This window comes from Pleurodeles waltl, chromosome 10, assembly GCF_031143425.1.
Source record: "Pleurodeles waltl isolate 20211129_DDA chromosome 10, aPleWal1.hap1.20221129, whole genome shotgun sequence".
NCBI lineage: Eukaryota > Metazoa > Chordata > Amphibia > Caudata > Salamandridae > Pleurodeles > Pleurodeles waltl.
Genome location: NC_090449.1, coordinates 990,134,243 through 990,157,931, shown reverse-complemented (window position 1 = coordinate 990,157,931; position 23,689 = coordinate 990,134,243).

The following is a 23,689-nucleotide window of genomic DNA, read 5'->3' as shown; positions in this document are numbered from 1 at the left end:
GTGGGATGGGGGGCTTTGGAGAGGTGGGGGTAGAGGGGTAACTGGAGAGGGAAGGGGGGAGACCCCTATCAGTGACAGGGAAGGAATTCCCTGTTACTGATAGTGCCTACCACCATGGTTTTCGTGGCGGTAAGGAAGCCACGAAAACCATGGCCGTAGGCGGGGTCATAATCCCGCAGGCGGAACAATGACGGCCGCCGGGCTGGAGATTTATATCTCCAGCCAAGCGGCTGTTACCGCTGTGGCAGGAGGAGTGGTACATTGGCGGGTTGGCTCCATCCAACCCACCAATTTCATAATATGGCGGTAAGTACCGCCAGCCTGTTGGCAGTAATTACCGCCATGTTACCGCTGACCGCCAGGGTCGTAATGACACACATAGTACTTTATAAATCTTCTGTAGTACTCAGTCAGATCAAGGAAATCCTTGGCCTGAATTTGGGTTTTTGGAGCATTCCAATAAAGGTTAGTCTGGAACTTGGACTGAGGAGGCTGTACATGGCCTCAACCAACAAGTTGGCCAAAGTACACCACTGACCTCTGCCCTCTCTTGGCTTAATAGTCAGGGCTGCTTGTTGCAGGGCCTAAAGCACTTTCTTTAGGTGGACCAGGAAATCCTCCCAGGTGGAAGTGAATACAGCTATATCATCAAGATAAGCTGCACTGAAGGATTTCAAAACAGACAGAATTCTGTTCACCACATCTTGGAAGGTGGCAGGGGTATTCTTCAAGCCAAAAAGCATCACTTTGAATTTAAAGTGACCCTCTGGAGTGGAAATGGCTGACCTCTCCTTTGCTCCTGGACGTAGGGCAATTTGCCAATAACCTGAGGTCAGATCAAATGTACTCATGTACTTTGCAGCCTCCAACATATCAATGAGCTCTAGGTATGGTGTAAGAGTCAGCCATGGTGACTGCATTCAAACTTCTGTAGCACACAAAAAAATATAATTTCTTCTTCCCTCCTTGGGGATTAGGCTTGGGTACAAGTGCCACTGGACTGGCCCTTGGACACTCAGAGGGCCCAATTACCCCCAATGTCAGCATTTTGACTACTTCAGCCTTGCAGTTGGCTTTGACCTGGTTGGACAAACTATACAGCTTGTTTTTGACAGGTAAGCAGTCACCAGTGTCAATGGCACACCAGGTGGTGAGTCCAGGGTTCAGGGAGAACAATCCAGCAAATTGCTTCAACACTTTTTGCAGTCTTTCTGCTGCCAGTCTGCCAACTTGGGAGACTACTCCCTCCACTGACTTTTATCTTATGCATACGTGAAGAGGCTGTCTGGCAGAGGCTCACTCTCCTCCTCCCCTACTTCATCAGTGACCATCATGCCTGCCCTGTCTTGGTGGGGTGTCAGTCTTTTGACATGGAGTACCCTGTAGGGATTTCTGTGAGTGCCAAGGTCCACCAAGTAGTTGACCTCTTTTCTAAGGAATGTGGTAGGGCCTAATCCACTTGTCCTGGAGGGCCTGGGGGTCACTGTCTCCAACACCCATACCAACTGTCCTGGATTTTCCTCAAGCATAGTAGCCTTCTGGTCATATAAAAAATGTGTAAGTTCTTGGCTGCCCTCTAGGTTGCTGCCTGCACTGTTCATGTAATCTGCCATGCGGAACCGCAGGCCTAGCACAGAGTCCACCACATTCTGTTTGAGATTTGCTTGAGAGACTTCTCCCAAGCTTCTCCCATCAAACACAATGGCCCTTTTACAGGGTGCCCAAACACTAACTCAAAGAGGCTACAACCAATCCCTTCCTATGGTACCCCTCTGTAAGCAAAGAGCAGGCATGGGAGGAGAACAACTCATCTCATCCTGAGCTTGTCAGATAAACCCACAATTGTGCCCTTCATAGTCTTATTGAATCTTTTCACCAAGTTATTAACCTGGGGATGATATGGGGTGGTGCACTTATAAGTAACACCACATTCATCCTTCATCACCTTCAGATAGGCGACATGAAGTTTGTCCCTCTGTTTGAGGCCACCTCTTTGGGAAAGCCCACTCTGGTGAAGATGTCAGGTAGGACTCTGGCCACTGTGGGAGCAGTTATGGGGGGTCTTGCCTCTAGATATCTGGAAGCATGGTCCACTATCACCAAAATATATATATTCCCTGAGGCTGCTGATGGATCTAGGGGACCGACAATATCAATCCCCACCCTCTCAAAGGGAGTTCAAACCACTAGTAGTGGTATCAAGGGAGCCTTCAGTTTGCCTTCTGTTGTGCCACTGGTTTGACAGATGACACAGGAACTGCAAAACTCCTTCACTTTGGCAGACCTATTGGGCCAATACAAAAAGTTGACCTACCTGTTTCAGCTCTACGTCTGACCCAAATGTCCTGCCATGGACATGTCATGAGCCAATGTGTAGATTAACTTGCTGTACTTCTGGGGGACCACCACTCTCCTAATTGTCCCTTTTTTGAGGTCCCTGGCCTCAGTTTGGAAGACTCCATCCTCCCAGTGTACTCTGTGGAATCCCCTGGTGTCAGCCTTTTTGTGCCTGAAAGCAGTCTGCCTCAGGTCCTCAGGAGTGGGACAACCCCTTTGTCCCTGGCACAGCTCCTCTCTGGTGATTCCACCAGCCCTAGCAATCCTTCCAAGTAAGACAGATCTTGCAGTCCTTACATAGGAGGCCAGATCCTCCCCCTCAGGTTTAGATTCCTCCTGGACATCCTGAGCTGTTTGGGCTGACTCACCAGACCCCTCGCCCTGTCTCTTGTTTCTGGAGACTTGGCCCATTGTTCCCGGGTGCAAGTGTTCATCACTCCCCTGATGTGCAGTCTGTGACCTAGTCACAGTACAAACCCATTCAGGGAGGTCCAGCATCAGCACATTCACCTGCCTTACCAACACCAACACTGATCATTCAGGAGCTTCAAGGTAATTCACCATTAAGCACTCTATTGGGACGGCAGGAGATACAGCTACTCCCCATTCCAAGCTCACCATTGCCATGGGATGGAGCCTGGCTCTGCTGTCTGCACTGGTAACCTGGTGGAATACACCAGGTAGGATCTGCTTTGGGGAAACCAGCTTGGTTACCACCATTGTAAGACTGGCTACTGTATCCCTCACAGCCTTAACCTCAGCCCGTTGATCTAAGGCCTTTGCCTGTACTTCTCCATGCTTGGAACATCCACACCACCCACTGAAACTACAGTCACCTCTGCATACCCTTTCCCCATCTCTGGCCAATATTCCACCCCACACTTGCACTAGCAGTCACTTGGGACTGACAACTAGTGGGGGACTTCTTGGTGCAGACTGTATCCACCCCTTTTGTGTACTGCCTGCAAACAGTCAAAACACTTCCCTGTCTTTGAAAGTTCAAACAACTTACCTGCATACCCCTTCCCCTTGCAAGTGGAATAGCTCAGGGAACCCACTCCTTGTGCGTGTGTTTGGGTACCTTTTGAGGATTCTTCCTGCTTTTTATTTGAGTTACCCAAGGCTTTCCCTTTTTCTGATCACCTTCCTGGTTCATCTTGGCCACCCTGGTGCAAATCCATTCATCTGCTGCCTCACCCAGTTCCCTGGAACTAGACAACTTAGAGTCAACTAGATACTGGTGTAATTTTTCTGAGGGACAGTTAGCCAATATGTGCTTCCTCATGAACAAACTGTATAGCCACTGTTAGAAATGGGGTCTCTAGTTGGCAGAGGTATACACGCTTGTCCAAGTAGGGACCATATCTGTAGTCAGGATAAGTCACACACAATCCAAATTAACCAGTGCCCACCCTCTGGTAGCTTGGCACTGAGCAATCAGGCTTAACTTAGAAGGCAATGTGTAAAGTCTTTGTGCAATAAATCATACAGTAACACAGTGAAAACACCACAGAAATACACCACACAGGTTTGAAAAATAGATAATATTTACCTGAGTAAGATAAGGTAAAAATGACAAAGATCCAATAAGCACAAGTTGAAATATCACTTTTAAAAGGTTTAAGAGAGTCTCAATCCTTAGAAATAATCAGTTGTCTCTTTGTTACACACAGTTCCTTGTATGCGTCAAAAATAATGATGCGTCAGATTTTCAGATGCAGCACTGATGATGCGTCATTTCTTTCCATGCTGCAAGGGGTTTCCGTCATTTATCTGCGCGCTATCTTGGTTCCTAACTGCAATGCGGGGATATTTTGATGCCCAGGGATGATGTGTGAAAATCCTTGACTGGCTGGAAGAAGGCGCGGTTGCTGCCTCGATCTTGTAGGCGATGCGTTAAATTTTTCTGGCGGAAGGCAGGCGCTGCATCGAATTGCCAGTAGGGCTGCGTCATTCTGGTCGGCTGTGCAGCAATTTCCCAGTCCCAAGGCAGGCTTTGTGTTTTTTTCGGCAGGTGTTGCATCGATTTTTTATGCACAATAATTTCTTTGAAGAGATGAAGTCTTTGTTAGCCCTGAGACTTCTGAAGCAGGAGGCAAGCTCAATCCAATCCCTTGGAGAGCACCTTTGGGGGAAGGCAGAGTCCTTCTAGCAAAGTCAGTCCAGCAGGGCAGCAGGGCAGCAGTCCTTCTCAGCGAAGCAGTCCAGATGAGTGCTTTGGGCAGCCAGGCAGTTCCTCTGTACAGGGTGCAGGTGTAGGCCAGAAGTGTCTGAGTTGGTGGTCAGAGACGCAGTTGATATACCCAAAAATACCTTTGAAGTGGGGGAGAACTCAAAGAGTGACTTTGATGTGCAGACGAGACCCTTCCAGTCCAGTCCTGTCTGCCAGGGTCCCATTGTGGGAGGGGGGTTATCAGTCTATTGTGTGAGGGTAGGTCACTGGCCTTTGCAATGTAAGTGTCAGGCCCTCCACCCTTCCAGCCTAGGAAGACCATTCAGTATGCAGAAGAATGCAGATGTGACTGAGTGTTCTGTGTTTGTGGTTGTCTGGGTGAAATGCACAAGGGAGCTGTCAACCAGCACAGACCAGACTTTAATTGGATACAGGCTATAAGGCACAGATGGTTTAAAGTGCAGAGAAATGCTCACTTTCTAAAAGCGCCATTTCTAAAATAGTAATATTAAATCCAACCTCACCAATAAGCAGGATGTTCTATTAAAATTCTGGCCATACTGAATATGACCTGGTTACCCCTTTCATATCAGAATCTACCACTCAAAAATTATATGAGGGCAGTCCTAATGCTAGTCTATGAAAGGAGCATGCCTCACAGTAGTGGAAAACTAATATAGGAGTTTTCCACTACCAGGACATGGAAAACACATATGCACATGTCCTGCTTTTTACCTATATAGCACCCTGCCTTATGGATTAGCGGGGGCCTACCTTAGGGGTGACTTATATGTAGAAAAAATTGTGAGTAAGTACTTTTACATGCTAATTCAAAGTGGCAGTGAAAGTGCACAATCAGGCATTGCAACTCAGGCCTGAGACATGGTTAAGGGGCTACTTATGTGGGTGGCAAAATCAGTGTTGCATGCCCACTAGTAGCATTTAATTTACAGGCCCATGGCACATGTAGTGCACTTTACTAGGGATTTACTAGTAAACTAAAAATACCAATTGGGTATGAGCCAATGTTACCAAGTTTTTAGGGAGAGAGCACATGCACTCTAGCACTGGTTAGCAGTGTTAAAGTGTTCAGAGTCCTAAAACCTGCAAGAATGAGGCAGAAAAATAAGAGGAGGAAGGGAGAAAGTTTGGGGTGACCCTTCAGATATGTCATTTTCCAACAGCCACCTCCTAGGTACTTACCTTGTTGACCTGTATCCAGTGCTCTAGTGCAGTGATTCCCAATCTGTGTTGTGGCACCCCAGTGTGCCGTCAACACTAGCCAGGAGCACCACACACCAAGCACACAGTTTGGGATCCACGGGACAGATGTACGACATTTTGTTTTGCAACTCACAAATTGTGAGTATTCAAACAAATAGTACAACAAAGTCAACCACACTGTTTGTGATTCACAAATAGGTCACAAGGTACCTGCCTCATCAATATTCATGATGCAGGTCTCAAATTATGCCCAGTTGTGAATGGCAACAATCACTTGGATGGTGTCCTGCTGGGGTCCGCAGACCTCGATATCTGTGATTGCTTTGTCATTTTTCACAGACCACTGTCTGCTCTGAAAAAATGTTGGCGCCTCCATTTAAAAAAGGGAAGGAGTCCCTTTGGGACCTCTTCCCATTTGCAAATGGGTTATAACCAATTTGAAATTGGTGGTAACTGAGATTGTTTTGCTACAGCAATCACAAAACAATCATTTAACAGCTACAGGAGAAGCTTTGCTTTTCTAGTTAGACTGATACACTGATTCAAGGAAACATTGTCTAGCCATTTAGTTAATCAAACATTGTGCAACTGACAGCTCTGTAAAACATATTCTTAACTCATGTAGTCCTTCAGCATCCCCCACTGCATAACAGCATCTTAATACCTGTTGCAGAAAGCTTAAATGTGCTCACACACCATCGCAGTGAAATTGTGTAATGACAGTAATCAATGTAAATATGTTAACAGAACTAAAGAAAATGCATTCCTTTGGCACCATTGTATGGGAGGGTACTCCTTTGGGGACCTTTTCAGGGATCTTGTTGATTAATTACACACTTTTGTGCTTGTTCTCGGAGACTACCTGCGGCAGATCTCACCTGGGTTTCTCCAGAATGAAAAACCTGGTGACCCAGTGTGCGCCATCTCCTCACGTCCACCTTCTATTTTTCTTCTGCGGGTCCACGAGTCCTGAGAAGCAGGTTAGTTAGTGCACTTTTTCTTGCGTATCTTATACCAAGACAGACACAGAGGTGCTATAAACCAGAGGGCAAGAAAGCAGAAGTGTTTTGGCCGGCATGTTTCTTGTTTTACTGCATTAATCAGAGAGAAAGGAGTCTTGTGCTCTCTGTTGCTGTTCTTTCACCGGACACTGACTCTTTGCAGCAAAAACACAGGTATCCTGGCTTGTATGCCACAAACATGATGCACTCTTAATTGTTTTTTTTGGGGTGCATAATATCTCTCCTCTACTTTGCAGGGTCTACACAACAAGTGTCTCTGCCTCCTCGATTCATGTCTAACAGCAAGGGCTCCTCTGGCCAGCAGAGCCTAACTCTTTGGTGCTTTTATACTGACCAATTTTGATACAAATCTGCTCAGCATCCAAGCTTTTCAGCATATTTTAAGTCAGGGTCAATAGCTCTGTGGAGCAATGGCAAAGCCAGTGTAGATATTGACCTGGAGCCAGCTTCCAGTCCTGTCTGACTTGCCCTTCTCTAATGGGGAGGAAGTTCACACTATTGATTTCCTACAGCACCATCTGGTTACTAATGAAAGGAAGATAACATTGCTGGGGTCCTACAGAACCGGGGCCAGGGCAAGGGACAGTACTGACTGGGCACTGTTGGTAGAAAGATCACATTGCTATGTCCTATATTAAAGACATGTTGCTCAAAGAAGCTAACATTCCTGGGATCCTATGAGGTATACCACAGGGAGACACCACAGAGAGAGGTCACTGCCACAGTCTTCTTAGCACACACAGTGTACTGCTGAGGAAAAGTCATATGACTTAAAAGTTTTCTCTGCTCCAGGCATTCTAGACCACAGGCAGTGCCTGCCCCTCATTCAAAACTTGATGTTCAGCACCTATCTGAAGCTTAGCCCTACAAAGGCCTGTTATTTGCCAAGGGAAAAAGCAATACCTAGTTTCATACAACACCAAGGGGCATATTTATACTCTGTTTGCGCCGGATTTGCGTTGTTTTTTTTTACGTAAATCCGACGCAAAACTAACTCCATATTTATACTTTGGCGTTAGACCCGTCTAGCGCCAAAGATCTTGGAGTTTGCGTCATTTTTTAGCGTGGACACCTTCCTTGCGTTAATGATATGCAAGGTAGGCGTTCCCTTCTAAAAAATGACTCTGAGGCATGTGCGCCGTATTTACACTCCCGGGCAAAAATGACGCCCGGGAGTGGGCGGGTAAAAAAAATGACGTCCATCTGCTTTAGCGTCATTTTTTAACGCCTGGTCAGGGCAGGCGTTAAGGGACCTGTAGGCTCGGAAGGAGCCCAGAGGCCCCCAGGGACACCCCCTGCCACCCTTGCCCACCCCAGGAGGACGCCCAAGGATGGAGGGACCCATCCCAGGGAACTTAAGGTAAGTTCAGGTAAGTATTTTATTTTTATTTTTTTGTGGCATAGGGGGGCCTGATTTGTGCCCCCCTACATGCCACTATGCCCAATGACCATGCCCAGGGGACCTAAGTCCCCTGGGCATGGCCATTGGGCAAGGGGGCATGACTCCTGTCTTTGCTAAGACAGGAGTCATTTAAATGGGGGTTGGGAGTCCAAAAAAATGGCTCTAATCGGGTTGAGGCGAAAATTTTGCCTCAGCCTGACTTGTCCCATTTTTTTACACCCAAGCTCCATTTTCCCCTACGCCGGCCCTGCCTGGTGTAAGTCATTTTTTTTTACGCACACCAGGCAGCTCCGCTGGCTAACATCATTCCATAAATAAGGCGCCCGCATGGCGCTTTGGAATGGCGTTAGCCGGCGTTAAATTGTTTGATGCACAACTGCGTTGGCGCAGTTGTGCGCCAAAAAGTATAAATACAGCCCCAAGTTGCTTGGATTCATCCTGGATACCAACGTCAATCTTGAGGACCACACTGCTAAGGAATCAAGGACAGCCTGGTACCATCTGATTGGAGGAAATCATGTACAAAAAAGAAAAGAAAATAGATGGCAGACGCAAACCTTATCTATCAATGCACCCAGGATCTGAAAAACATTCCTGTATCTATCAAGGCCTTACAAACCCTGCTCAGGAAAAGAGCTAAAGACACACCTCTTTAAAGAGCAACACATCACAATGCAGTAACAGCTACTTCTCTGAGAACCCTGTGTCCCTCTAATCAGTGATTGGCACTGCATGGGGCTCTGCAGTGGAGAGGAGAGGATTGATTCTATGATTATAATATTAACTTTCTAGGGTTCATCCCAAATATTTTCAGGGAGGAAAATGGAAGTACTCCAAAGGTCGGGCTTACATCCCCCCAAAACAAAAGTAATATAATAAGGAGCCACGGACAATGACAAATAGATCAAGGGAACTGTGGATTGAAAATGTTTGGGAACCACTGCTTTAGTGCCTTCACAGATAGGTCTACAAAGTCAACCCAGGATTGGGTACTGACTTTCTGGGTGTCCTTAAACTTCATCCCTTACTGGTCATCAGTGAGATCAAACCTTCTAATTAAGGTCTGTTTCATGTGGTGGTAGGACTCGCCTTCCTCTCCCTCTAGGGTCAAGAGCCTGTCTCTTCCTAACACTGGAATCAACTCCCACAGGAGTGAACCTTAATACTGAGAGCCTATCCTCCTCACCTTAAGGGCCCTATCAAAAGCTCACAGCCATTTGTCAATGTTATCACCTTCCTGATACCTGGGGCCTCAATTACGAGGTCCTAGCGGCACACTGCGGCACCAGAGCATCATTTGCTTTGAAGCTCTGGTGGTGCAGTGTGCCACCCATATTTACATGGCCATGCAAAGCCACCTTGCATGGCTCTTCACAACCTTGTAAAAAGGACCCCTTTCACACATAAGACTGTGTGAAAGGGGCATTTCATAGGTGTTGCTTGGCGTGTTCCCATGTAATACCCACGGAACCCAAAGTAATCTCACGCATTCCCAGATAAGGCACATTTCTATTCTTTCCCGGTGGTACAGCCCTGCACCATGGGCCTTGTAAATGAGGCCCCTAGACACAATTCCCTTGTGCATTCTTGGGTCAAACTCGCCACCACTGGGCACCTCTGTCTTTTCTTCACTGCCACTATCTCTTCTTTCCTCCCACTTCTTCTTGGCCAGCACCAACTTCTCTGCCTCTAGTGCTACATAGACTAACTGGGCCTCCAGTTCTCTCTCTCTCTGAGTGACCGTCCTACTCCTCCTGTGGTGGATCCTCTTTCCCTTCTAGCTCTAGGCAGGGCCGTGGTCACTGTGTCTGTGGACAGGTGTTCTGCTTTCTCATCACTGAGGTCTAAGGGATCTTCCACCAGATCTCCTTTTATCTATGAGGCTTCCTCTGTGTCAGAGGACAGATCTGCTATGTGGGCCTCTGCTCTGGCTGTATGGGCCTTTATCAGCTCTGCCTTCCAAGGAATTTTGGGATCCGGTAAACTCTTAGCCTTGCACAGATTCCTAAGCTCTGCTATTGTGAGAGTGGGTAGGCTAGCCACATGAAGCTCCATCGTATCCCTTGTTTTGTGTCACACAAAAAAGTATGGTTACCCTAAGTGGGAAGGGTATACCCAGACGTGGGTCCCTTGCTCACTGTGCCACTGGATTCAAGCTAGTCTAGCTGATGAAGGGTGATACCCTGAAACTGGTCCTAGGATGCTTGTTTCCAGTCTAGGGAGGACCTGGCTGGGCAGTTCAGGCTGGACTGTTCCCATGGGTAACAGGGTCAAGACTGATTTGCATATAGGTGGGTCCAAACTGTGGTGGCATGGTGAGCAAAAAATCGATGGATTAAACCCAGATGTGTGACTGGGGGTGAGTGTTTGAAAAGTTTCAACACTCCATCCATCATCCTTTTCTGTTGCTATAGTTGCCCTAAGTGGGAAGGGTATGCCCAGGTGTGGGCCCCTTGCTCATTGTGCCACTGGATTCAAGCTAGCCTAGCTAATGAAGGGTGATACCCTGAAACCGGTCGTAGGATGCTTGTTTCCAGTCTAGGGAGGACCTGGCTTGGCAGTTCAGACTGGACTGTTCCCATGGGCAACAGGGTCAAGACTGATTTGCATATGGCTGGGTCCAAACTGGGGTGGCATGGTGAGCAAAAGAACAATGGATTAAACCCAGATCTGTGAATGGGGGTGAGTGTTTGAAAGGTTTCAACACTCCGTCCATCATCCTTTTGTGTTGTCACACAAAAAAAGTTGCAAAAATTGAGGTAGAATAATTAAGAAAAATGAATTAGTCCAAATTAGAAATCAATTTTTTTTTTACACTAGGTCAGTTTAGGTGCTTCCTAATTGTTGAACTTAAATACTGAATGGTGTTATTAAACTCAAATTCTGGATCCCACAAATGGGCACCAAATGTAGGAAAGTGGCTTGTTAGTAGGTGTAGGTAGGTACCTTCAGCTAGCAATAATACCACAATCACTAATAAGGTCCAGTCAAGTCTCAACAAATGAGTCCTTGATCAACCCTGGGTAGCTTTGCAACAAGCAGTCAGGCTTAACGGAGGAGACAAGCAAGTGCAAAGCATTTAATATCACGAAACAGTAAATAGGTAAAAGACATAACACAAAAAAAATCCAACACCAATTTATTAAAATGGAGAATATTTCCATCTTTAAAATTATACCAAAATGACAAAATCCATTATAGGAAACTGCAGATATGAATTTTCAAAGATTAAATAAAACATGTGCATTCTAGTGCCACAAGCATAAAGCGAAAGCTACAGCTATCTGGCCAAGCTGGATTGTAAAAATTCATACTATTAGGCTGACCACGATGGAATGTGGGTTGAATCGGGGAAGTGTGAGCTCCTGGTTAGGATTTAACCTTCACACTTAGTTACCTTCTTGGAGCATTTCTTCTCGACGTTGACCAATGAGGACCTTGAATCCAGAGTTTGCTTCACTGATGGTGGCCTGCTGCAGCATGATGCCTCAGTGAGTTCTTGAGGTCTTTGTCCTCAGTGTCGATGGTGAGGAGCTCTGGAGCTCTCAGCAGGACAAACCAGTCGGGTCAGTCCGACACACAGTTCGATGATGGAGGCTTGATTCTTGTCGCAGATGCTGGTTTTCTTCTGGAGCTTTTGAACAAAATGTTGCCAAAAGTTCCTAAACCTTGAGAGCTTTTTCTAAGTAACTTTTTTTGGGGTGATAAGTGCCCTGCAGCACCAGGCAATGGTTCAGACCTCTGGTTTGCCCTTTATAATCGGGGACTCAATCTCCCACAATGTACCGCACAGTCCAGGCAAATCTAGTTGCCACTGGTCAACTGGGATGATCCTCTCTTTGGGCTTGCAGGTGATTCCTTTCAGCACATTTCTACCTGTGGCTGCTTAGTGAGTTCACTCCTTTTCCTTTACAACAGGCACAGTCCTTCTTTGGTGGAGCTTTGAGAGTGCAGCACATGCAGTCCTTCTGAGTGCAGTCCTTCTGTGGCACGGTCCAAGGGTCCACTAGGGGAGTCCTTCTTCTTCTGAGGTTCCAGCAGTGATCTGAGGGGCTCCTACAGATATCCCATATTTATTCCTCATTCTGGGCTGGCAAGAAGGAGAGACACACCAACCAGTGGTTTTCAAGTTGCCTCCCTCTATTATGACCACTTCCTGGGAAGTGTGGCATATTTGTGTCCAAGAATACACCGTTCTCCAAAAATCAAAATGGAGAACGTTTTTCCTTGGAGTGCAGGTCTGCCCAACCCAACCCACAGGTGAGGCTAACTTTTCCCTACACCCCCCTTCCAGAATGTTTTATCTACTTAGGGGGTCCCATTTTGGTGGGGATCAAACTAGTGGGAATTGGCCTGTGTACTGTGATGTTTGCTCTTCTGCCTTTGAAGTCCAGTTTATCTCCCCAGCCCAAGTCCTGTCCTGGTACCTCCAGGAAACAGATCATCTCCCACCAAATGGCTTTATTGTTTTAGCCCCAGGCCTCTTCACACCTACTCAGGGAGCAGGTTGGATCAGGCTGTAAAAAGACTGACAGAAGAGGCTGCTACAGGGCTGTTTTAGGTAAATTCAGGATAGTAAGTTCTAAACTGACATTACTGTAATAGTTACAATAAATCTGTCCTTGGCAAGATATTGAAGTTATTGTAACTATTATTTTGATACTTAGAATTGGGTTGCTAGCTACTTCCAATCAAATGTTATACTTTATTACAGTTAAATAAAGCCTTCCCATGTTAGCCTATGTTAGCCTATGGGTCTAGCAGCACTACAATGGAGAAAAAAGACTTTGGCTGTTTCTCCCAACCAAGGCCTATAAAACATATTTTATGTTGTCCCTGCTTTTTATAACAAGGAACCCTATACTTGGGGCATCTACAACAGACCTTAGGGGTGACTTATATGCAATAAAAAGGTAGTTTTGGACATTGGATGTAGTTTTAATTCCAAAGTCGAGTTTGGACATAGTTTTGTTTTCGAACCAGCCTGCAAGGTAGGCCTGGCTTTAAAATGGCACCAGCTGTCTTAGCTCTGCACACTATAGTGCATTAAGTCCACTGGGGTCTCTAAACCTCTCTGTCCTTTTATATACTAGGGACTTACAGTAGGGTGTCTTAACCATTTGTAAATATAGCAAACACCATAAACGTCTTGGTACAGAGCAATGCACCTGGGCCTGGTTAGTAGAACCACAGGTACTTTCAGGGTCAGTTACCATGAGTATCAGTCAGAAAAATAGGGGTGATCAGAGCAAAAAGAATGACTTTCCTACAACTTGCAGTCCAAGAGCAGCTGTAAGTATGTTTTGGGTTTTCAAATCATTTTGTTTTCAAGCCTGCCCTACAGGCTGTCACAGTCTATGTTTGTGTGTAAACATGTGAGCCCTGCTATTGGTTTGGCTACCTGCCACTCCAAGGATCCGAAGGTGTATAGTGATGCCTTCTCCAATGTGGCTAGACCCTTTGAATTACAGACTGTGTTCATCTGCTCTTCAGGGAATTAGTCCCAGGCTATTGGAAAGCTACCATTAGCTCTCTAGCTACCAGGTGAAGATCCCTACTCTATAACTAAAGATAGACAAGAAGGCACTTGTCTCTTCTCACTACTGCTTAACTGTAGGAAACAACAGGTGGGTGATATTTTAATTTCCAAAGAGGAGCAGGTTCCCTTCCACCACCATTTGTCTGAATCCACATACTTTCGCAAATTTCTTTGATATGTTTCTATAATAACAAATTTATGCACCAGGATTTTAACAGTGCAGATGCAAACCTATTCATTGACTGGTACTCAATGTGCACTGTATCATTTATTCAACACCATTGATAAATATAGATGTGTAACATTAACTCTTAATGGAAGAAATATAAACCAAATTCAAAATAGGAAAATAGAAAATGGAAAGAAGTCAATTATAGTGAGAGGAACAGGGAAAACTGTAATATATCCAATCACTGAACAGAAGCAAAGCACTTTTATATGTTTGATGAAACTAAATGAAGCCGATACGGGACGTACCAAAACTCAGTTTAGCAAATATGTGCAACAATGGCACTCATTTCCTATTTGGTAAAATAGACAAAGGGTCAGAAGTACTAAATACTGGGGGGGGGGAAATACTGGTCTCAGTTTCTAGTAGGTCAGTTCTGATTCTGAATGGATCACAATAGCTCAAGCATGAGTGGATCAGAATACCTCAAGCATATGAATGAGATGGGTCGCAAATTATTACTCCCTCCAATTGGTGGACTTCATAGGGATAGTAGCCTTCTAGGGTTAGCAGACTACCCTGTCTATTTATTTGATTTAAATAATTCCTAAAAGCACCTAAAACACACACAAATACAGATATACAAAACAAGGATCCATTCAGAGAGGCAATGAAACCTCAGAACATATCATACAAAAGAATGAAACACTGCTGATAAAAAATTATGAGACATAAAAACTGACAGTGGCTGAGTCTAAAAATTGAAGATTCAATATAGCAGGTCTGACATGTGAAATTCAAGGCTAAAAACAGTGGACAAATATACTTAAAACAAAATTGAGAACATTTCAGGAATGTAAAGCCAATGGGCAAGGTATCAAATTTAGCAGCATAGTCTCATGTGCAAAACAGAGGATCTGAAGACTTGTGCCACCCCACTAGTAAATGTGGGAACACATTCAAGTGAAAATAGGTTAAGAGCTGCCTTTTGTGGGCTGACATATCAAGCAACAAATATGGTTCGATGAGGTTTGCGGGCTTAAGCATAAAATAATGGATGAGAGAACCTTTATACATCACACTCTTCCCTCTTTTGTCTTGCGCCTTATGCAGAAAAGCTTATTTGACTCAGTGAATGTCTACCTTGGAAATTCGGATCTCAGAACAATTTAGGTTTACTTTGGCTGCTCAAGGTGTGCTTGTCATAATCCAACCAAGGAGTATAAAGTCCAATGTCCAGGCCAAGGCAGTCTCTTAATATTCTTCTATTAAATTCTAATTTACGCTTGAGCCAAATTGGCATCTATAGTATCAACAGTTGGACTTGAATAAAATCAGTGATGTCGCCCACCCCCATTTCCTCGTGCTCGATCTCCATGGGGACACTTTGGGACTACCAAAGTACCCTTCTCAGGAATTTATTTTCCACCACCTGAATTAGGTAACAATCCTTCTGTTACCAAATCTCCCAGCCAAACAAGCCATTGGGATGAATTCTGCTTTGAAGAGACCTAGAATTGATCCAATGTGGGACCAGCCAAACTTCCTGGAAAACTCTCCAATGCACTGTGATACTCTATTAAGGAACTGTGCTTGGGCATTAAGCAGAAATTGTCAGTTCAATCTAGTGTCCAGTAATAAGCCCATATAACAGAATTTCTCAGCCATTCTAATCTGATGGTCATTTAACTTATATGTTTTAAATTAAATTTTGACTGGGCCAAGAACCATGGTATAAGATTTCCCCAAAATAATTTTCAGGCCCAGACAATCCATAAGTACAATGAACCTAGCTAACAAATTGAAGGATGGAAGTATGTCACTGACCTATACAGGCGTAAGCCTCTTGCATTACTCCGGTTGTGAACACATACACTTTTCCAGTAGGTTTGTGAATACCGAAAGTAGTAAACTTACTCAACATTGTAAATTATCTTTGTGAATCAGACCCTTAATCTCTAGATTAAATGCAAAGTAAACGTAGGTATACATTGACACCATCAAGACAAAAAATAAGCCAGGCTAATCGGGGATATTGAAAAAGTGGAACAATTTTATCATTTCTATCAACAAAGGAATGGGGCCGAGTTAGCCTATCCAGTATTAGTGAAGTAGTACACTGAAGAGGTCTAATGTACAACTTATTCACCATGAAGTTTGAGGTACCAGACTAGTCTACCAGACAGCAAGAATTGATGAAGGTAATCAAAGATATTAAAATCAATAAAGCACCATGCTCAAACGGATTTATGACATGAATATGCAAAACTCCCAAATTCAACAAACCATGTTGGCCTAAAATGCTGCTTTAACTTCTTTGCTAATCCTGCAAGGATTACCTACTCCATGGTCAAAACAAGATTGACAGTTGTGCGTAATCCAGGCAAAGACAATGATCAATGCCATCATAAAGATCAATGTTGAATGCAGTCATAAAGAGTTTTGCGAATTTCTTGGTTGCAAGAATAGACAAAGGCACAGAGGGAGACCATGCTCCTCTTCCATGCTAAAAAGCCTTTGATAGATTAGAATGGTTTTTGTTCAGAGAAATGATGGAGATGCAAAGTTTTTGGGAGAAAATTGATGAACACGGTACGGGTAAGATACTAAGCACCTGTACCAGAAGCTGTGCACCAGTTTTATAGGCAGAGGGAATAAAATGAGGGTAGGAGGTAGACAAGGACCCCTGTCCTCCTAAAATGGGAGGGTCTGAGACTACAGGATCTAATTTCTAAGTTGAGATTCATTTGGGAATGGTCAAGTGAAGAAATGCAGAGGCAGTGGTGTTTTGAGGTCCATACATTGGCAGAGTAGTCATTATGGGAACTCTTTGCTTTGCAGCTTACTAACAGCAGAACTCCCAATGCACAAATATTTAACTCTGTAGTACAGTTTTGTTACCCTACTCCAGCATGATTAATGGCTTTCCCTTTAGAGCTTAAAACAGAACAATTTGCATGTGTGGCCTGAATGGCCAAGGTGGCAGACACACTTTACAAATGCTCCTGAAGTTCATCTGCTATCCTCTGTGATCCTGCAACTGAAAGGCTTCCCTAGTCCCCCCACGACTAGCTATTGAAATCCCTGGAGCCTCTGATGACTGATCAAGCTGATGTCACCAAAAACTCAGGTTCTCCTAAGTGCAAATAGTGGCCGCATGGTGAGACACGCTAGAGACACTCATACATAAGGGGCCACTCCCTGCAGCTGCCTACTGGGTCTTAGTAGGCCCCAGCTGCAGTAACTGACACCAAAGCCGGTGGCCGGCTGATCAGAAAGGTCAGGATGGCCCCAAGGTGAGGAGTTGAGGGTCCCCTTCACAGCGTGGTGCTCTTGATAACACTCTTGACTGACAAGTGGAGCCTCAGTGAGGAGACCTAGATGCTGGGCCTATGGCCATAATCAGTTGACGCCTGAGAGCATGAGTCCATCCAAAGCCTAAATCTGCACACTTCCTGAGGTCTATGTGCCATGGGCATGTAAGAGCCGATGGATTGTTGACCCAGTGGCAAAAATTGCAGGGTGGAAAGAAGATGACTCAAAGGCAGATATAGTGGCCTTATTCCAAGGTGCTGGTATGCAAGACCTGTGAACCAGGGCACCTCTCTGTATAAACTCACATTCCTAAATGTTGAAAATTGCCCAATGTGTAGCCCGAGACCCATGATCCCCGGGCCAAGCATTTGACTGATCTCCTTGTTGAGGGTACCATGGTTCTCACCACATCTCTCAGAATTGAAAGTAAGACTAAAAAATAGAAATGGAATGGAGGAAGAAGTATGATGTAACTGGAAAGGAGAACAATAATAAGGCAGTAAACAATATCATTATGCCATCGGGGAGGCTAGATTCAACTACTTTACCTCTAAGATTATTAATGCAACTAACTCCCCAAAGAATTGTTCATCCTGGTACGCCGACTGATGAAACCCACAAATAGCAAATTCCACAACCCCATCAGAGTCACGGTGTAATATGCTCACCAACTTCTTTCTGGAGAAGGTTAATAATATACTTCTTACACTCGGAGGAGAGGAAGAAGCTTTGAAGTCCCCACAACCACAGCATGGAAAGTTAAGCAAGTTTCCAGACCTCATGGAGAAAGACACAGAGGAGTTTCTTAAATCTGTAAAGTCAGGCTCCCTCAGGACTCTCCCGCCCCCCTATTGTCACGTTGGCTCTTATTGTACCAATGAGGCTGCTAGATTTGTGCAGCAGCATCACCTGAATTGTGGGGAACTGAGTTAGATCTCACACGCATTCTGTGTTGTGACAGATGTTAAATCAAGAGTCCATGATCCATGAAGGGCAGCTCGTACATGGCTTCTCATAGCAAGAGTACCCTCAACGTGCATATCGGGTAATGAGCCCTCCGTGAGAACATCAACAGATCAGCATTCAATGAACGTAAGCACTGTGTAAAAAGAAAAAATTCCAGTGCACATTTGAAAAAGCACCAGATGCACTAAAACACTTGTTGCACACAACCCAAAATGGGTATTAATGACAGAGACCGGTTACACTCCGGTTCTTATAGGAGTGGTGCTCCAAAATACTGTATCATGTGTTTAGGACACAGTTGCACTGGTGGAAGAGACAACAGTCCTTCTTGTTGCAATGGATAGCCATGGCGAATAAAAAACAGCAAGATGCTACCTATTATAGCCAAAGCAACTGGAAATCCCCCAAAATTACTCAGAAATATTGAATGCATGGCTGAAGGTATTATGTCAAATAGAGAGGAGAAGGTGCCTATGAAATCAGAACCAACAGTGTTAAATAAATGTACAATCCCTGTAGTACTGGATGCGTTAAAAATCCAACCCAAGAGTTCTCGGAAGTGTCTTTGAAAGTTTGTATTTAGAAGGGACTGTATCTCTGCAGATGACCTCGCTAGTAGGAGTGCAGAGATTGTGCATGCAGCTGTCAGCGCTAAATGTTTTTGGAACAATAGAGCATTTAGTCTGCTTAACTTGGCAAAATTCACATTTGAAGTAGCAATATGAGGCCAAATATTTACTACTTTCATCTATTATGTGGGGGAGGAAATAGGTTAATGCAGCAGGTGACAATTTGGGAGACCGAAACTTCATAAGCAAATTCATTTCACATCCCACAACAGCTCTCACTTTTAAGAAGCACATAAGATCCACTTGAGAGCACCTGAAACGCTGGTCTAATCAAGGGGACTAGAAACTCCCTTCAGATAGCAAGCTAAATTTGCTGCCGAAGTGTTGCAAGCCCTGTGCAAAGACAGGTGCTTAACAACCATCAAATGGCTCACAGAAGAATCGAATTCGCTGCCTCTAGGAAAGACCTCTTTTATGCCATTGAGATATCTGTGTGAAAAGGGTAGCTCCCACACCTCATGAATGTAATTATCTTCTAGCTTTTCATATCGGCCCACTGGAATGTGTTTTAAGCAAGATGCGAATTGCAGTGTTAAAATAGGCAGAATGAGAATCCATGAAATATCCATTCAGAAGATGGTATTTCAGCCACAGTAAAAGGCAACTTTTCTAACTTTTCGATGTTTAGCATAACGTAAGTAGCATTTTTTTTTAGCAATTATTTGCTGCTGTCGTGTCAGATTAGATACTGAAAAAATGCCCCTTGAGCTAACGTATTGCCAGGGAATGAGACCAGACTTCAGACTTCAATGTTTGTAGTGTCCAACCTAAGTGCATAATGTACCTAAGCTGGTTCTGTCCATGTTCTAAAAATGACGTCACTTTGTACAATGTCTATTGAAGATGAAACAATGTTATTTAAAGTGTACATGCAATCAAACAAGGTGTTAACCCCATTATCTACAACATATCATGCTTTCTGTAAAGTCTGCTGATCTATTTGCGTTAACCAGGCAGAAGCTTCTTGTTGGGAAAGTTTCCAAATTTTATTGTACATTGCATTTAAGAAGCAGTTCTTACATTGTCTTTTGGGGCCTAACATGAAATCTTGCAAGTCATGTTGTTTGACAGGAGACTGTGGTGTTCTTTAACAGCATCTATAGAGGAACCTTTTCATCATTGGTGACATAATTTCCCTACACTGTATCTTGTTACTACCCGAGTGTTCTGATGACCCATAGCAAGGGTCTGGTCTATCAGTTCTAAAACCCATTGTGGAGTTTACAAAACAACCATGACAACCCTTTGTATCAACTGGCCACAATAACCACCTGCCAGGACATGAAAGTGATGTGTTAAATGTTCTGTTCTGGACCCACCCATTGAGCTGTTCTTCAGTTGCATTAATGTATTTTTGCCAATTAGTAAATTTAGCAAGGTCAGGGATACTGGACGCATTCAATTCCTTAATTTTGTCCAAGCCTAAACATCTTGTCTGTTATACAGTTTCATTTAAAAATATCATCTGAACCGGTATCTGACAAAAATAAAGCTTCTTTTGCCCTTATTTGTCAATTTTTATTCCCCACACACTCTTTGTCGATCGACTTCAGCCAGCCAATAGGCATAGCCTTCTATAGCCAACTGGGAAACAAAGGAATCAGAATAAATTAATTTTGTGTCCGTTAACAAAACCTTGCGCGTTTCCATTTCAGGCAATTTAAAATAAGAACGCAGCACATTATACCCAGAAAAATATATAACCTTTTCAGAGTATGTTTTGAACTACCAACTGGTGGAGTCAGACGATGTTCCCAATGTGTGTAATCAAAAATAGTCTTAAAGGTGCTTGCTCTGTGAATAAAATGGTGTCCATAATAATTGTAAAAGAACATGTCTTTATAATGCTGTTTTGATTGATAAACCTCTTCACTTTCAGAGAGCATAGAATTAACTGTTTTAACATCCCAATCATCAGAAACAATTCCAGGTGTTCTTACATCATTCATGACAAGTTTAAATACATATAAAATTTAAATTCTATATGTATTTAACCGACCTCAGTCGGGCAGTACAGATCAAAATAAACTTTATCCCAAACAATCCCACCAGGAATTGGTATGTCTGAAATGTTCACTAGGGACAAATAACACCAGACCTTATCGGAGGAAAAATGTGGTTTCAAGACCTCATTCACCATTTCAACTGCAGAGCGTTCAGGAAGGTAATGACTATGTATCAATAAGAAAAAGACGATGACAAACCCAATCCATAGAAGGAAGGCAAGTACAGTTAGTAAAACCCACAGATAGTTCCATGCATGAGTGAAATAGTTAATTTTGAGCCAATTTATCAGCTTATGTGCTCTTGACAGTGTTGTTGCAAAAGAGGCAGATGAGTGGGTGAAGGAGTCGTTGACGTTGGCAAAATATGCAGAAGCAGTTTGTGCAAAAACTGGAGAGATGTTTGGATGCATAGAGCTGGCAGAAGTCTCCCTTGGTGGTTCATAGTAAACAATGTCATCCGTTTGAGTTGAATTGGAGAACAAGTGCTCATTGTTGTAGACGTTTCTTTCACAGAAGAAGATATTGGTACTCATAAAAGATCATCTTCCACCCTCCCCAAGCTCCTGGAAGTGTCAACATTGCTGTTCAAAACCTGTAGAGGAACATCATGGTCAGTAGTGAGAGGGAGTTGGGAACTACCCAGGAATCTCCTAGGTCTGCTGTGTAGGATCGGCCATATGGTGTAGCTTGACATTGTTGATGGAGGCAAAGCAGCTTTCTTTAGAACCAGGCAGCGGTGGTAGAATAACAGATCTGGCACCCTGTATTCGCAGGTCTGGAACCGGTACGCGATAAGAAGGACTGAACTCTTTTTTCACAGCAATCTTTTCACACACTAGATCCCCAACTTTTGGAATCCAGCTGGTAGGTGTTATTGGTGCATCCCTTATTCCCAAGGAGGAGGCACTGGCAAATGCGTTGTCATCACTGAACTGTTGCAAGTCCTACAAGACAGTGACACATTCATTTATGTCAAAAGGTGAATCTGCCACCTGCAGTAGGACCATCAAGGTCTAGAGCATACATTTGTGTTCAAAACAACACTTTATATGGGATGCACCCTTCCAGGCCCCTTCTGGACAGATTATTAAGTGTTCTCTTGACTCCATACAGGTGATAAAACCACCTAGGACCCATGCCTAATACTCTTGCTGTTAAGGATTGCTTTAAGTCTCGGTTTCTTTACTCCACACTACTGTCTCCCTCCGGATGATACAGAGACAAATAGTACGTTGGACTGCTAATGAAGCCATGGTGTCGCTGATGCCCTCGAGGTGAAAGCAGGACCCTGATCCAAGTAGAAAGCCACAACTGCATACATGCCAAAAAAGACTTGCAAATCTTTAATAACAGTTCGAGTGTCAGCTGAGCGTTGTGGCCATACCCATAGAAATCTGGAGCATGAGTCGACAGTGACTAAGATAGATTTGTATGCACCATCAGGTGTCAAAGGACCACAATGGTAAAGGTACACACATTGTAGTTGTTTGACGGTGGACCCTTCTATTTGCTGACATACTGTTTGATCTGTTTGTATAGACCTGGCCACCAGTAAAATTCTTGTAGTAGAGAAATAGTAGCCACCACACCAGAATGGGTAGAAGCAACTCCCTCATGCACTGCTTTAATCAACTCAGGTCTTTGGCATTGGTTGGGGATCACATTATCACCCACTCCTGGTATTGCTACTAGGGCACTATTTAGGCTAGATATGCGGTAGGAATTTTTGGCAGGACATTAGGTAGCATCTTTCTTTCAGATGTGCTACTTTCCTGCACAATAACTTATGTTTGATGGTGTTTCCTTTGGAATCTCTGAACCCATTCTTGCACCATTAATGCAGGTATTCATTGAAATAATGGACCCAATAGTATGAATCACAGATGATTAATGTTAATTGTCCTGGATCTGTGTGTTCCGGTGCCACCAACAGAGCTTTAAGCTCTGCTAGTTGTGCAATACAGTCCTCTAAGATCTGCGTGTAAGTATGTTGTCAATGGAATTTACCATCCTTCATGTAGCCACTCACAACCGCACAGGCGGCGGAGTGTTGAAACTGGGTATTCTAGTTCATATGGAAGAAATCCTTGAGTTTGTTATTTAGGGTAAAAAAAAATATAGTCAACATCAGTGGTCGTCAGAGACGTTGAATCCAACATGGCTGTGGTGCATTTGCATTGGGAACGCTGACTTTTGAGACAGCCTTGAGGGCTGGAATTGGAGATTCAACAATAATGCATTTCCCCTGGGCCAGAGGTCTCTCTTTAATTAAATCCATCTGAACAGCTGTCAGATTGTTTTCAGTGGGAGGAAAGGATTGTTTAGCTGTGAAATACAGGTATGATTTTGTATGCTATAGGGACGGAATCACCCTCAGTATCACCTTCATTGAATGTTACATAGGTGAAACTAATGGCACCAGCAATTACTCTGATGACAAAATGTGTTTTGTTGTCCCTCGTGTGTAAGTGTTTTTCTGCAAGCATGTCTTGTAATGCGCTAAGAATGCAGGTGTGTTTGACTGCCCAATATTTACATTAAAAGTCAGGATGTATTACATCATATATTGGTTTAATGCGTTGTGCATAATATGGAATGTAAATTCTGCCAAAGTTTAAAAAGCCTAACAATGACTGGAGCTCTTTGATAGTGTTTGGTGGTTGCAATTGTGCGCACTTTTTTAGAAAGTGGGGAGCTAGGATCTTGCCTTCATCTGATAGTTCATATCCCAAAGAATGGACACTAAGAAAGGCTTTTTTTATTATTATTTTTTCAATTAAATGTGTAGCCTAATTCAGCAAATCCCACAACAACGCTGTTCACCTGCCTTATATGTTGAACAAGATCATCATCCATAAGGTAGCTATTATCTACAGAGGATAATACGTCTGGGTCAATGTTGTGTAA